General features: G+C 34.2%; 1 protein-coding gene across 3 annotated transcripts in view; it reads right to left on the bottom strand.

Annotated features, from left to right (window-relative positions):
- RGS13 (regulator of G protein signaling 13) overlaps positions 1-13,721 on the bottom strand; it is a 50,789-nt gene extending 37,068 nt beyond the window's left edge. For all 3 annotated transcript variants that reach the window (XM_065538939.2, XM_065538923.2, XM_065538943.2), the window contains exon 1: positions 13,405-13,721. The gene's annotated coding sequence lies outside the window, so the exon portion shown is untranslated. The remainder of the gene's footprint in view (positions 1-13,404) is intronic.
- Between the last annotated feature and the right edge of the window lie 1,394 nt (positions 13,722-15,115).

Genomic DNA, 15,115 nt, shown 5'->3' with positions numbered 1-15,115 from the left:
GTGCTGTGGCAACAGCTTTTTCCACAGTGCTAAGCTTCTCTATTTGCCTTACATGTTTACAGCTCCATGATATTGGCTATGAAAATGCAAATAGTATCTCTATATATTTGAATTAAAAATTATCAATAAGTCATTTTTAATAGCTTTCATGAGGAGTTGTTTACATACCATAAAACCATTCATCTTTCTTGTAAAAATTGAGATTTTATGTGTAAATATATAGTATTTGTGCAATCATCATCACAATCCAATCTTAGAACATGCCCATCACTCCCATAATATCCCACATACCCACTTCCACTCTCCACCCTCCCTGAGTCCCAGGCAACCACTAGTCTGTTTTCTGTCTCTATAGATTTGCCTTTGACATATGAATATAGGATGGAGGGCATCATTCAACCCATAATATATTAGAATAATAATAACAACAATTATAATAAATACTCATTTGTCGCAGAATATACTAAGCACTGATCTGTAAGCCTTACAAATAATTAATTATCATAACAAATCTATAAAATAGATACTGTGATTATCCCTGCATTATAGATTTTTTAAAAATTGGGGCATGCAAAGGTCATACAGATAGCAAATAGTGGATTGTGGATTGGGCATTAGAATCCAGGCCATCTGGCTTCAATGTGTATACTCTTACACCTCAAAGTATACTGTATGTACCACTCCCTAGGCATTCACAGTTTGCCCAAATAGCCTTTACATTATAATGAAATGGAAAAACTCTTTGATGATGGACAGTTGACAACCCTAGTCTCTTAGGATGGCATTATGAAGGAAATTATATTCCTCCTTAATATGGAAATATAAATTCAGAATGGTCTTTGATTTCTGCTGAAGAGAGAATAGATTATGTGAGATGAACTGCCTCATAACATAACACTTTTATTAGGTTGAATCATATGAAATTGGTTTTTATAAGGTAAAAATGGTAGCATATGGATAACTTTATGTGGTTCAAGCTAATATCTTTACTGCTGTTTAAGCCAAGTTTTGTTGGCTTCCACGACTTGTCTTTTCTTGGTAGATCGAGTAGGCAAATTTCTTTCTTTATTTCTCTGCAAATTGCTTTACCCTTCCACACTCTACCACTCCCACCTATCCCAAACATCTGGGCAGCCAGACCTGCAGCTTCCACTGCTTCAGGGAAGAGTGATACACAGCGTGCAGGGGGCGACTGCAACAACAACATAGGATTACTGACTTTCAAAGTTCAAATGCCTACATCAGAATATAAAATATAAATTTTGAGGGCAAGTAGAAATTTTTCCACCTCTGTTCCCAGGTTAAATAAAGATTTTTAGTATCAGAGAAGGAAATAAAAAGGTCTGAGTAGCAGCAAAAAGCTTCTTTTCTGAGAAGATGAGAGCCAGTTGCTAAGCAATGGGATGTATTAGTTGTTACTAATCCTTATAATAATTTTCCTCAGGAAACTAACATTTGTTAGTTATAACTCAGGATGGCTATGCCTTCCTGTCCCAGGTCAATCCTGGAAGGGGAGGAGGGTGAAGGATGACAGAAATGTGTCCTATTTTTTTGTTAGTGCCATGGATCACAGCAAGACGCCACCGTCCTCCCGGGACCACATGGCTTAAGTTACATTGTGGTTTATTTCATAATAAGTCTAAACTTACTGACAGGACATATGTCCACTTTAAAAAAAAAATGATTTTTGCACACTTAAATTTGTTAAATTTCACACATTTATTACTTGAGAGAATTATGGTTTTAAATTTTTAAGTCTTCAAATTCAGCTTTTATCTTTATTTTTATATAAAATAAATGTTCCATGTTTTTATAGACATAGTGCTAAGGACTGAGGTTTCAATATTTATAAGAAAGATTATATTCATAATATGTTTTATTGTAAGCTATAAGGTACTTTATGAAGCACTTAAATAAATATTCACAATATTAGGAATTAAAGTATTTTCAGATCACTTTGATTTTGTGTATTAAAAAAGTCATGTACTATGTGAAACAGAAGATTATACAGATAAATAAGACACAGTCTGTATGCTTATTTGCATTTTGCATATTTTTTATGACTTTAATCTCTATTTGCAACAATTTAGGCAGGTTTACAGATTAAGTAAGTTCTGGATATACATGCTGATAGAGGCAAATATAGTGAACAAGACAAAGAGAGAAAGTTTTACTTGGGCAAGCTTGAGTTAAAGAGTTGCCAGGTAAACAAATCCCAAATAAGCAGCATGAATCATGGTCAGTTATGACATATAGAAGCCCCTGATGTGGGGATAACCAATTTTGGTGTTAGAAAGAGATCGATCTATATTTCCAACTGGGTCATCAAACTATGTGCATGATTGTGAACAAGTTACTTTATATTATAAATGTTAGTTTTCTGAGGAAAATTATTATAAGGATTAGTAATAACGAATACATCTCAAGTGCTTAATAATTGATAAATTTTATTATTTTGTTGCTGATAATATTTTCCCATGATAATGCCAATTCACTATATGTAACTTTAAAAGATTAGTGATTGGCAGGGTGTGGTGGCTCAAGCCTGTAATCCCAGCACTTTGGGAGGCTGAGACAGGCGGATCACGAGGTCAGGAGATCGAGACCATCCTGGCTAACACGGTGAAACCCCGTCTCTACTAAAAAATACAAAAAACTAGCTGAGCAAGGTGGCAGGCGCCTGTAGTCCCAGCTACTCGGGAGGCTGAGGCAGGAGAATGGCGTGAACCCGGGAGGCGGAGCTTGCAGTGAGCTAAGATCCGGCCACTGCACTCCAGCCTGAGCGACAGAGTGAGACTCCGTCTCAAAAAAAAAAAAAAAAAAAAAAAAAAAAAGATTAGTGATCATGGTCATTATCTGAGAACAGTGTTTTCACTTACAATGGAAAGCAATATTTTATCTGTAGTTACCCTTAGCTTATGTACACAGTTGCTGTCAACTCAAGGAGATTGTAATTGAATGGGAAAGAAGATGACTATTTTTATTTCCAGCAATTTTTTGAACCAACCAAGTAACTGAAAATGCTTCCAATACAAAACAAAGAGATTTTCTGGCTAAAATAATTTTAAAATTATTTTAAATTCATGGCTGCTCTTACTAGTAAGAAAGGAAAATTCTCAATTTCATATACAAAGCGGGAATTGAAAATCATAGTGGTAGGATGGAAAACTGGAATTGTGACTCACCCTGGCAACAAATCTTTTCTTTTTTCTTTCCTGGTTAAGGAAAAAGAAGGAAGCTAGCACCTGGGGTATGATGCCTGTACCTGTGGAAAGTTTGTATTCAGATCCGCTAACCCTCTAATCTGTTTTTCAGAGGGATAACAATCAGACATAGGTTGAACTAGAAAATATCTTTCCAGTGGCATAGGAGACAACAAGAAAGCTTAGGTCTCTTGGCCCTGGGCTGTAGATGAAAAAATGAAGCCTTCCATGATAACTTGTAATCATGGTAATGGGAATTAAATTTACTCTATCTGTGAGCTCCTAAAATTCTCAAGAGAGGAATCAATGTAAAAAGTAGTATGGGCTGGTAATATCCTTGGGGCACCTAGCAGAAGGCAGACAATATATCCCTGGAATGACATCTGTTAACACAGGCCACACAAGACTCCTTTGGAAAAATCCATACTGAAGACGAGCTTAGTATCTAAAATTTACACACAATTTAACAAACCCTCATGAAAAAATACCAAATTAGAAAAAGAAGCGAGATTAGATTCCTAAGATCTTCAGCTAATAGAATTGCTGAATAGAAACTATAAAACAAAAATATTTAAACTGAATAATCTATTTTAAAAAATCTCAATTTTGAAAACAACAAAACCATATTTCAAAAGATTAGACAGATGTGAAAAAAAACAGATAACTTCTGGAGGTGAGAAATATAATCACTAAAAAACAAACTAATGGACAGATTAAACCACAGATTAGCTAAAGGAAGAATTTGTGAATTAATAGATGAACCTAAGAAAATTATTCAAAAAATAGCAGGATGATATAACAAGATGAGTATGTAAGGTAATATGGTGAGAATTTTCATAACTAATAAAAGATTAATAAGATTGATTATGTTTAAATCCTCAGCAGAAATCTTTCTATCTATTTATCTATCCATCCATCTATCCATTTATCTATGTATACATCTATCTTTATATCAGTACCTCCACATATTGATACAGCATGATAAAAGTGTAGAGTTTTACCAAAATAAAAGAGAAAAAATTAATAGTAATTAGACCTAAATAAAAGATTGCTTTGAAGTAATAATTGCAGATACCTCAGTAGCAAAAACAGAAACAAGAAAATAATGGAAAATTTTCTTCAAATATTAAGAGAAAACAACTACACATTTTGTATATATTTAAAGTTCTACACATACTATTTGATTCTCAATGAAAGATTCAAATACATATACTAAAGAAAGTAAAAAAAAATAGAGCTACAGGGAGACTGAGATTCAGAAAAGAGATGATGAACAGAGAAAATGGTACACTTGGAGTTTTATGTACACAACTATTGTTTGTATGAACAATAATAATAATTTCAGAGATATGAAAAAAGTGGGACTAAAATGCTGCCAACAAAAATGAGAAAGTTAAGAGGGGCTTGATGAGAGTTAAAATGTCCTGGCATCCTTGTAGTGGGAACAAAGTAGATATTTTAGAAATAAACTTTATACTTTGCTATGTGTATATTCATGCCATAGTTTTGTGGGTTGTAAGGGTAAGGAAATCCTGCAACTCAATAACACAAAAACCCAATTAAAAAAATTGTATAGACACATTTTCAAAGAAGACATAAAAACATGTAACAGGTATATGAAAAGCTACTCAGTGTCACTAATCATCAGGGAAATGCAAGTCAAAACCACAATGAGCTATCATCTCACACCTGTTAAGCGGCTACTGTCAAAGAACCAAAGACTAGCGTTGGTGAGGATGTAGAAAAATCAGAACCCTTGTACACTGTTGATGGGAATGCCAAATGATGTAGCAACTATGGAAAAAGTAAGGAGTTTCCTCAAAAAATTGAAAAAAAAAAAAACCTACCATGAGATCTAGCAATCCCACTTTTGGGTATTTAACCAAAAAAAAATTGAAATCAGGATTTTAGAGATATTAGCATTTCCATGTTCATTTCAGCATTATTCACAATAGCCAATATATAAAAATAACCTAAAGAGCTGAGTAAATGGATAAAGCAAATGTGGTATATACATACAATGGAATGTTATTTAGCCTTGAAAAAGAAGGAAATCCTACAATATGCAACAAAATGGATGAATCTTAAGGAAATTATGTTAAGTGGAGTAAGCCAGTCGCAGGACAAACACTACATGATTCAACTTCTATGAGAAATAATCTATCTAAAATAGTCAAACTTCTAAAAGCAGAGAATGGTGTGGTGGTTTTCAGAGAGTGAGAGAAGTAAGAAACGGGGAGTTGCTAATCAATGGGTATAAAGTTTCAGTTATGCAAGATGAAGAAATTTAGAGATCTGTTGTACAACATTGTGCCTATAGCTAACAGTACACTGTATTGTATTGTACTCTGCACTTAAAAATCTGATAAGAGTGTGGATTTCATGTTAAGTGTTTACACCACAATAAAATGTAAAAAATAGAATTTAATCTTCAAAAGATGTCTTAAAAATTCCTCATGCATTTAGAAACTAAAACAAAATAAAACAAAAACACACTCTAAATAATGGATCAAACAGAGAGTCAAAATAAGAACTGGAAAATGTGAATAAAAGATAATGAACATGTCGTGTATCAGAATTTGTGGGAGAATGCTTAAATGATTTTTTTTTTTTTTTTTTTTTTAAAGAGACAGGCTGCAGCATAGTGGTGTGATCATAGATCACTGTAACCTTGAACTCCTGGGCTCAAGCAGTCCTCCCATCTCAGCCTCCAGAGTAGCTAGGGCATATACCACCATTATTTTTATTTTTTATTTTTTGAGGGAGTCTCGTTCTGTTGCCCAGGCTCGAGTGCAGTGGCGGGATCTCAGCTCACTGCAAGCTCTGCCTCCTCGGTTCACGCCATTCTCCTGCCTCAGCCTCCCGAGTAGCTGGGACTAGAGGCACCCGCCACCATGCCCGACTAATTTTATTTGCATTTTTAGTAGAGACGGGGTTTCACCATTTTAGCCAGGATGGTCTTGATCTCCTGAGTTCGTGATCTGTCCGCCTCTGCCTCCAAAATGCTGGGATTACAGGCGTGAGCCACCGTGCCCAGCCCAGCATGACTATATGTGGGCCCAGCCCACACACACACACACATTTTTTTAAAGTTTTGTACAGATAGGGTCTGGCTATGTTGCCCAGGCTGGTCTTGTACTCCTGGCCTCAAGCAATCCCCCCAGCTTGACCTCCTAAAGTGCTAGGATTATAGGCATTAATGACTGTGCCAAGCCTAAAGTGATTTTTTTTAAGGATAAATCATATGGCAATAAATGCTTATATTTTAAAAAGAAAGAAAACTGTAAAATAATGAGCTATGCGATCAACAAAGAAGCTAGGGAAACAGTACCAAAAAACATAGAAATCAGAGGGAAAGGAATAGTACACAGGTAAAAGCACAAATTAATGAAATCAAAACAATAGTCATAATTTAATAGAAAAGGAAAACAGAAAGGATTAAGAAACAAATTTGTTTCTACATAAAAATGAGGAAGTCTTTCTGACAAAAGTGATGTAGGAGAAATAGACAGATGACCTTTAACAATATTAGGGAGAAGAAAAGGTCATGGATACAGATCTACAGTTCCAATAGATATGAAACAGAATCACAGGAGAATACTCTGGCCAAAAAACAAATGGTCATATTTCTCCAAAAATGTCTCTTAGCTGACTAAAAAAATAATTAGAAAATCTGAATAGATCTTTAACTATTATAGGAATTAAATGAAAGTTTGAAAATCTTCATCTCCTAGTGCATCAGCATACTTCCTCCTATGCCCCTGTCTCCATCCACACTCACAGAAACACAAATCCAGCTCCGGTTAATTTTACAAGAAGCTTAATCAACTATGCAAAGAACAGGAAATCCAAACATGACATCAGCTTTTCCAAAGAGTAGAAAATGAGTATATCTCTAAACACGTTTTATGAAACTAGTAAAACCTCTATATCAAAACCAAAGAAAGACAACATGAGAAAGGAAAATTACAGGCTCATCTTTAATATGTAAAAGAATACAATAGAGCTAAATCGGACTTGTTTTAGAATTCAAGGAAGTTTTACTATTATAAAATATTTTAGTGTATTTCATCACATTAATAGATATAAGCCATGTGATTATCCCAATACGTGCAGAAAAAGTATTTGATAAATATGCAATACTCATTTACAATAAAGAAGACTAGGAATAAAGCAGAAATCCCTTTATCCTATGAAGGGTTTCTACCAAAAACTTACAGCAAATGTCACATTAAGAATAAAACATTTGAAGTACTATCCTATTACTGTCATTGTTTCTATTAAATGTTTGCTGGAGGCCACACCTAGTGCAAAGTGCAAACAAGTATAACTATTAGCAGTGAAGAGACAAAATTATTGTTGCATTGGGAAGGCCTATTAGCTTACTAAGAAAATCTAAAAAGATTATATAGGCAAATTGTTGGGCACTAAAGAAAGGTTAATTACGCTGTTGAAATACAAGATTAACATGTAAAAATAATCTGCTTTTCTTTATATAGCATAAGCAAAGATAAAATATAGCTTAAAGCATAGCATTTAAATTGTGACAAAAATTATATAGACCCTAGGAATAAACTTAACAAGAGATGTACAAGAGTTTCTAGAGAAAACTTAGTATTTTCATAAAACAGAGAAGCTAAATAAATAAGGAGCTATATTATGTCCATGGAGGAAAATATTATAAACACAACTCTGTCTTCATTAACCTATACATTCAATGTAATTCCGAGGAAAATTTCAGTAGAGCTATTTCATTTGACTTTGACAAATTCTTGCTATAATTCATACCTCAAAAAACTGTCAAAAATAATTAAGGCATTTTTCAAAATGGTGGAGAGAACAGATACCCAGGTTTACTCTAAAATTATAGAAATTAAAATGATATAATATCTGCACAAGTAAAGACAAATAGAAAAATGTACAGCACAGAACAGTCCTACTCATATGGAAAAATAAAATACTACAGAGGTGAAAATCAGAGCACAATTCAATAGATTGATGCTGGGATGGTTGATTATCCATATAGAAAAAAAGTCCATGACCTTAGATACCAGCCTTACATTATACCCAAAACAATGGGTTAAAGGCAAAAATATTGAAGATTTAATTAAAAAATTAGTACAGAACCTGTCATGATCCTGAGCTACAGAAAGATTTCTTAAGGAAAAACTAAGGTATAAAACTTAAAGAAAAAGATTGGAAAGTTTACTGCATTGAAATTAACAACCTCTGTACAAACAAATTGCAGAAGAATATATACTTATATAAACATTTATACAATGTTTTAAAACATAAACCCATACATGTATTGCTCCTGGTTATATGTAATAAAAATATAAAGACAAGCAGGTGGATTATAAACTCCAAATATAGATAGTGATTTCTGATAGAGATGGAAGCAGGAGATGGGTATACAGGATCTTAATTGTCTGTGCAGTATTCCATTTTTTTTTACTGAACAAAATATGACAAAATGTTAAGATTACAAAAATAAGTGATAGATCCATGGGTGTTTTACATATTGACTTAAAATTTTCTCTATGCTTGAAATATTTAATAATCAACTTTTTTTAAAAAATGAAAACTAAAATAGAAGAGAAAGACGGTAAGAAAAAGATGGTAAGAATGTGCGTGTGTGTGTGTATGTGTGTGGGTGTGGGTGTGTGTGTGTGTTGGGGGTGCCTAGTGTGGAAAAGGAGGGATAACTGTAAAATAAGTTCAAACATTCAAACTATCAGGACTAGAGCTCTTCAGATGTAGACAGTGGAAGTCTGTGAGAAGACTTAATAGAATTATGCAAAATTATAAATTTCTAGAATAAAGTGAAAAAGATATGCTCATTAAATATTAAGGAAAGATGCTAGTGGTTCCTTTTTCATTTTAGTGAAGCAACTTGAGGAAACATTCAAAATTAATATCATTTTGTTCAATAGTTAATAAAATTACCAAACATTTCAAGATTGAGACTATAAATGAATTAAATATTAAGTATATATTATGAATTTATGATCCAAAAGAAAATATATGTGCCAGAAAAGCTGATATATATTAAACCTTGAGTTCAGAATGGAGCATTTAATATTCTGTTGTGTTGTTAGGAACAGGTGCCTAGATGAGGAAGGCCATGTGACTGACAGCAATTTGTAGAGTCTCACATAAGAAGCTGCTCAAAAGGCCTGTAAATTCTGACCTTCCTATATTACTAATTATAGAATTGAGGCACAGAGAGGTTGCACAATTTGTTCAAGGACACACAACTAATTTGAGGCACAATCAGGACTATAAATCTATGACTTCCATCCCGGGAATTTTATGTTGAATGATTCCACCTTATATTTTTATAATTTTAGAGGGTTAACTGATAACAATGCCTACATTCACTTTGAACTTACATAATGTTATTTTCTTCCTTTTTAACTATGATTGATAGCTAATATATTATCTGAAGATTTAGGTACAATTTTTAAAAGATGGTCTTTCTTAGTTACAGTTAACTGTTTTCAGTTTCTTTGTGACACAAAAGAGAAATTTTATATACTTCTTTTATTTTTAAAATGTGACAAAATCCGCAAAAGGAAACATTGTCATTGTATTTATTAAAAAAAAAATTAAAAATCATTTACATTGATCAAATTGGGGATTTCAAAATATGCCCATTAGCCACTAGGTGTCATCACAGGCCATTGTAATTAAAAGCCAGTATGTAACAAAAGTATATAAAATGTATTTCTAATTTTTAAAAAGTGTTATAAAACATAAGAACAGAAAACTATGCAAAGGTAAATAATCAAGATGATGTTGTCTTCTAAAAGACAAGTATAAAAACATCTGAAGTTTTATTTATACAAGTAGAAATATTTCAAGTTGAGGTGCCATTTTGTAGGAGATTCTTAAATGACTGACAAGTATTGAGGCACTTGTGACTCAATACCTATATTTGGCAGCATTGACTGAAGAGGAACTTTTACATCAAATCTATAAATATAATAAAGGATTACTTTGGAATAACTAAGCTCACTAAACAGAATACAAATATTTTGCATGTAACATTTGATGTAACATAATTATATAATTACATCTATTTTCACATACAATCTATTTACTCAGTTAGTATACTATTTATATTGTTACAAAGTATGTAATTTTGTTTTTAATGCTATTTCTTAGGACTCAACTACATTTCAGCCATTTGATGTGTAACAGCAGTGAACATAGGTCATGGCTCACATGGAATTATTCTAAACAAATCACTTTCTGGTTTTTCTTTTTCTTTTTCTCTTTTTTTTTTTTTTTTTGAGGTAGGTTTTCACATTAAAAAAAAAAAAAAAAAGCCAGTATGTAATTTCCTTGAAAAGTTAATAGCAAAATTTTTGCTGAACTATTGACTCTTTTATAGATCTAGATACATAGCTCTATATTAGTATATTTAATACATATACTAGGGATGAAAAAATATATTTAAATAAATATAAAATCAAATGTTATTTTTATATTTGTATTGAATATATTAATATTCTATATTTAAGGACTAGGTGGGAAGATTAATCAGAAATAGATTTCACATAGTTATTATCATAGCCCATGAATAAGAAATGATTATAGTACTGAGGATTTTAGCAACACAAACACTAAGTTTAATCAATGTTAACTAATGACAACATTTGTCTGTCTTGGGATTCCACTTGCATGTTGCTTCATCACGAAAGAGAGGGTTGCGGTAGACACAAGATCAGCTGCTATTGGTTCTGTTTCAGGGTGGAGGAGGAACATCAGAGGCCATAGTTCTGTAGGCTTGAAGGACATTATTGGGCTTGGCTAACTGGAAGCAAATCAGGCACCTATTTACTCCTGTACGCCAGTTTGTGATACTATGCTTCCCCTTATATAAAGGTTTGTTTTCTTCAAATAAGATGTGAACTTGCTGTTTCTTGGTTGAACATGCAGGTGTTAGTGAGTTTTTAGAATGGATCTGTCATATTCCCCATGGACTTTGAGTATTTAGTCACTTGTTTCAGAAAAGGAAACAAGGACAGAAAAAGAGGTTTTGGGTTCTCTTCATCTCTATCATGGCATTCTTTGGTTCCTGTTTGTCATTCAATTTGATTTCTCAGTGCCGAAACTTCTTGAAGAATCCTCTACCTTATAATATGGAGCCCATCTTCCATTACATACATAAAAAATTACAAATGTTTCGGCCTTTCTTTTAGCTATGACAGGGGCACATGCCATAGTATCTGTCAATCAGATGTGTCTGTGGCAGGATGTGAATCAAAAGTTAGTTACCTGAAAAAGAGGAACTGCAGAATGCTGCCGGCAAGAGTGGTGAGGCGGTGACAGCTACAACCCACGTTAGTGCTATGGGATCCAGTAGCAGCAGATGGCGCTTGATATCTGGGATTTTGACCCTGAAAACAGCAATGTGTGTGCCCAGGGGTGGTGGTGACGCCAATTTGTGGGACAGTTTTGCAGCAGGATTTGGGAGGAAGTTTCCAACTTCTGGACCTCCTAGGATGATGAGAACTATCCAATAGCCTTCTAATACATAAATTCCTTTCATGCTTAATTACATTTTTGTCTTGCATTATTTTTGCTGTAACATTAAAGAATTCCTGACTTATATACTTCCCATTTCCAAAGCAGAAAAACATTGGTGCCTACATCGTGATAAAGTAAGGCCTATCACTCTTTCTTACTTTCCAAATTATCCATAAATTTCCCTCTTTTCTGCCAATAATGAGCTGGATAAAATGGCGGTGGCAGTGGTGGTGGAGGTGGAGATGGTGGTCGCGGCGGTGTGTGCAATGTATGGGTTATGAGAGTGTGTACGTTTGACAACAGGGAAGATTTCTGCCATTAGAGAGATGCCAAAGACCCAGGTGCTGCTCTTGATATTTATGTATGGGTCTGTTTAAGTGTTGTGTCTTTTCTTCATCCCTTAGAGCAGCACACACAAGTTGTAGCACCAGTAGCCAGGGAATGTCACAACTTTTATGTAGAACAGTGGATGAACACAAATAAGGGCTCTGAGTACTTGCTCATCAGCAGTAATAGGTTGCAAATGCCAGCAGATCTGTTGGAGACCTACTCTCTACATTACAATCACCTGAACCTCAGACCTTGAATTCAAATCTCTCTTTATACATATTTGTTTACTATCATGTACATACCCATTGGCTTATTATGGGAAATTTGGGTTTTATTTTTATTATTTCTTTTTTAGAGAATTTTGGTTAGAAGCATTGGGGCCTGACAGAAATGAGTCAAATTCCAGTGTTGGCATTTAGTTGCTGGGTGACTTCCAGCATGAGTTATTTAAATTTAGGTAAAAATGAATTTTTAATTACACAAATAAAACACAAAACTATTTTCTTTATGAAATGTAAACTATTGCAGATAAGGCTAAAGAAAGCTCGTGACACTCCTTGAGCGCCCCAGTGTCTGACATTCCCCAGAGGCAAACACTATCTCCCTTTTCCTCATCTGTGAAATAACTATGATGATACCTATAATACCTACCTGACGGGCTTGTGGTGAGGCTCCCTGACTCAGGAAACTAAATTAGAATGCCTTCCCTGATCTTCCACACCAGCTCAGAGAGCCTTGCTTTATGATCCCATGACAGACACTCTCTACTTCTTGATAGTAATTTTACAGCGGTTATTTATTTCTTCAATTACAGAAGAGTATTATTTACCTAGCACATCCAGGATTTGGTGTATACACGATTGATGATATATCCAGAGTTTAGATAGCCTTAATGACAAAGCACAGAAGAGAAGAGTAGGGAATAAAAAGGATGTCTTGGCCTGCAATGTATGTATTCCATGCCAAATGTATATTTGTGTGAGTGTGTGTATATACATAAATATATATATTTATATATGTATACACAAATACATATATTTATATATGTATATACATAAATATATATTTATATATGTATATATAAACATATATTTATATGTATATGCATAAATATATATTTATGTATGTATATACATAAATATATATTTATATATGTATATACATATATATATTTGCATTATTGTTGCCCTCAACAGTTGAGGAAATATGAATTTCAATTCACTAAACTATGTATCTAAAAAATTAAAATTTCTCATCTCCTCTTACTTAATTTTAAAACCTGGTTGTTCTGGGATTTCCATATAACTGTGGTATTAAGACAGTAAGATAACTTCACCTGGTCCTGGGTTGCCATCCTCTGTTTATGCTGGAGTCCCTCTACACTACCTTCTTGTTCTGGTGGTTGAGCTACTCTGGTGGTCTGGTCATCTCTGATCCTGTAGAGTCCTCAGTTGCTGACCCAGGTGGGTCATTGCTGAATATTCCTTGTCTCTGACGAAAGCCCTTTTGAGTCCAGTCCTCTAGCAATTTCCATGCTCTTCCATGGCTCGAGCAGTGGAGCCTTCTATGGCTTCCCAAGTCCAGCTGTCTAGAGACCCCATATAGTTCTTCTTTCTGTGCTATGCGTGCATTGTGATGGGGTGGAGAATCTCTGCCAGAGGTTTGCCAAGTTGCCAAGTACCCAGTGCTTGCTGTCAGCACCTGGATTCTTAGAACTACCTGGCTGTTTTGTAATAGTCCTCCCCTGCGATAAATCCCATTTGGTAGGTCGGGCACTTTGTACTTGTTTTCCATTCTCCTTGAAATGCTCTTCTCATAAAAGCACAAAGCTCACCTCTACAGTTCCTTCAGGTTGCAGCATTGTCTCGTCACAGGGGCTTTCCCTGAATACACTTATGTAAACCTTCTCTATCTCCATATTCTCTATGCCTTTAACCCCTATTATTTTTATTTTAGTATTTATTGCTGATATTGATTTCTATTTTTTTCTCACTTTCTCTCTATTTTTATTATTATTACTATTATTATCTGTTTCCCCAAGATAATACAAATAATTAGGTTGCTGAAGTTCACAGGATTTGAATGTAGCCCTGTTTGTCTTCAAGTAGATGCTCTATCTGGGACAACACACTGCATGTGTTAAACCCCTTGTATACCCTAAAACACTGTCAAAAACTCGTAAACCCACAATAGTAATGATTTTTTAAACAATACAGCTGACCAAATATTCCCTCTCCCTCCCACCCTCCTTCCTTCCTTTCTTTCTCTTTCTCTGTTTCTTTCTTTCTTTCTTTCTTTCTTTCTTTCTTTCTTTCTTTCTTTCTTTCTTTCTTTCTTTCTTTCTTTCTTTCTTTCTTTCTTTCTTTCTTTTTCTCTTTCTTTCTCTTTCTTTTGCTTTCTTTCTTTCTTTTTCTTTCTCTTTCTCTCTCTCTCTTTCCCCCTCCCTCCCCCTTCCTCCCTCCTCTCTCTTTCTGTCTTTCTCACCGTCCCTCCCTTCCTCCTTCCATCTGTCTCTCTCTCTTTCCTGTTTTCTGTATTTCATGTAAGATAGGGTCTTTCTATATTGCTGAGGCTAATCTCGAACTCCTGGCCACAAGTAGTCCTTCTGCCTCAGCATCCTGAGTAGCCGGGATTATAGGCATGTACTGCCATGCCCAGCTATGGAATTTCAATAGTAGTATTAGATACTATTGTTCAGTTTTTAGTGTTTTTATTTAAAAATTCAACTAAAGTTGAAAATAATAGCAATTAATTTTTACTCCATAAACTTTCTTTGGAAACACTTTTATTAGATTAATGTTAGGCCAAGAACAGTTGGCTAGCCAATTTTTATAACAAAACTTTATAGACTTAAGGAAACAGTGGTCTATGCCTGTCTTGATGTTGTAAGGTGACCTGAGTGTTTTCAAGATTACCAAAGTATTATAGAAATGCATGTTAAAATGATAAAGAGAAAAACAAGGACACACACAAAAAAACACATTGCAGTTAAGCACGTCACACACGTCTAGTTAAGAATGATGACCCTTTGTGTGGAGTTAGATGTC

This window comes from Macaca fascicularis, chromosome 1 (genome assembly GCF_037993035.2).
Source record: "Macaca fascicularis isolate 582-1 chromosome 1, T2T-MFA8v1.1".
NCBI classification, from domain to species: Eukaryota; Metazoa; Chordata; class Mammalia; order Primates; family Cercopithecidae; genus Macaca; species Macaca fascicularis.
The sequence above is the reverse complement of the archived record's forward strand: the minus strand, read 5'-3'. Positions and strand labels throughout refer to the sequence as shown.